The 1,998-nt window shown below is 36.6% G+C and overlaps 1 long non-coding RNA gene across 1 annotated transcript in view; it reads right to left on the reverse strand.

The window, feature by feature from the left end:
* LOC106519133 (uncharacterized) overlaps window positions 1-1,998 on the reverse strand; it is a 20,127-nt gene that overhangs the window by 17,344 nt on the left and 785 nt on the right. The window contains exon 2 of the long non-coding RNA XR_001310404.1: window positions 1,267-1,437. This is a non-coding gene — a long non-coding RNA (uncharacterized LOC106519133). The remainder of the gene's footprint in view (window positions 1-1,266; window positions 1,438-1,998) is intronic.

Raw genomic sequence — 1,998 nt, forward strand, 5'->3', positions numbered from 1 at the left:
GGGTGGGGGGGGGTCGTATTATACATGAGATTGTATTACACACGAATAAATACAGTATACGTGTTCACACCCAACCAAGTCACTGCAGCCAAAGCCAATACATCGTCACCCTCTGAGCCCCGAACTTCCCGGTCAAATCTAATATTTTATTAAGTGCTGATGCACCCAGAGCATCATCATCATCATCACAGACTTGCACGTGTCCAAACTCCACCACTGTATGAGCACTCAGCCTGTTCGAGTGTCTCTCAGCACGACTCGACGTTTCTGCTGTATTAATTATTAGAATTAAACAATATTAAACACTAAAGGGTTTGTTTTGTTGCCTAAACTACTGTTTTTTTTAAACATTCTGAGAGTCACCTTCAAGTGATTGTAGTTTGTAATACATTTCTGCAAATTTCAATTTTACACAGTAATATAACCATACAAACACAGTTTGTGATGTTTGGATTTGTTGAGCTTATTTATATTTGGAACCAGACTGTGACGTAAATGTACTGTGAAAAATGTAATGATCAAATATGAAAATAAATTGCATTAAATTGAATGTAACATTTTATAAAGGGTAAAATTACCCTTCAGTGAGTTTTATCACTGCATTCACCAGTAAACATTGACATTATTTAGGTTATGTTTAAAAGTTTTAAATTCATGTACTATATTGTTGCATAAAGTCATAAAGCCTTTTGTCAAAAGTGGTTAAAACAGCAAAAAGTATGCAAAATTTTAAATAAAATGTGAAAGAAACTACAAAAGAGGAAAACAATTAGGCGTGTTAGACATGTTGAATTTCTTTTTTTTTTAATTGGGAAACCTTTAATGAGACCTGCCTAGTTCCAGTCCATAAAGACTTCAGGTTTTAAAGAGAAAAATCACTATAAGTTTAAGATCAAAACAAATTGTAAAACCAAAACCAGTGCCTCGATGTGGTCRCCACATGGTAACCACACCCATTACGTGAGGAAGGCAGAAATGCTGACTAAAACGTAAGCCTCAAACAGCTGTAGTGTAAACATGAGTTATATTTTAGAAATGCATAACGCATGACAGGCAGAAAACTCATGTTCACGCATGTGAATTTTTTTTTGCTTTCTGCTATGTTTTATGTAGAAGATATGACATAATAAGACCCTTTGAGTTTTGTTTAGAGAACCTTGGTCTAAAATACAATTAAAGTMTTTTGGGTATGTGTTCTTAGCCGTCTGACTGAATGAACTCCAGTTTTTAGCTTCAAATGTGTTTCAAGGAGAATAATTTGCTCACCGTCCGTTTCTGGACAAAGCAAACTCCACTCCCTCCTGTTGGAAAGGCATGAGGCGCTGCAGGAGCTTGTGAGGAAGTCCCGACAGTCGCTGTGACCATCTTGTGTCACAGCGAGTGGTCTGAGGGGGCTCATCATCCACTTCCATCAGCCTCTTCCTCCGTCAGATGAAACTAGGGMATAAAAATATATACAGTACTTTAAAACAAAATATGCACAATATACTAGAATGATCAACGTAAGATTTAAATGTCTGCCTCAAACCAGGCACTGTATACAGAGGACAATGGTGACTCGTGCCTGTCTGTTAGCAAAATATCTCATGGACTCATAGGCAAATAAACTTGCAGGAAGTAAACATCTGAAATACTAATAGTCATTAACTTTTGGAGCCTGATTCAAGATGGCTGCTACAGCCAACTGACCCTAAAAACAACAAAAATGGATGTAACTCAACCAATTCTTACAGATTTTAGCCTGAAATTTGTTGTGATAGCAGCCGAGACTGATTCCTAATACATATTYTGAGCCCTAAATATCACACAAAATGTATTTAGAAATGTCATCATTTAGGCATGAAATCTGGCTTCCTGTCTGTTAGCAAAATATCTCATGAGACACTGGATGGATGTTGATGAAACTTAAATTAATATTTACAACTGATTTTAGAGTTCAAGATTGCCACTACAGCTAACTTTGTATAACACACACACACACACACACACACACACACA

The sequence above is a fragment of the Austrofundulus limnaeus genome, unplaced genomic scaffold (assembly GCF_001266775.1).
Source record: "Austrofundulus limnaeus strain Quisiro unplaced genomic scaffold, Austrofundulus_limnaeus-1.0 Scaffold72, whole genome shotgun sequence".
Lineage (NCBI taxonomy): Eukaryota > Metazoa > Chordata > Actinopteri > Cyprinodontiformes > Rivulidae > Austrofundulus > Austrofundulus limnaeus.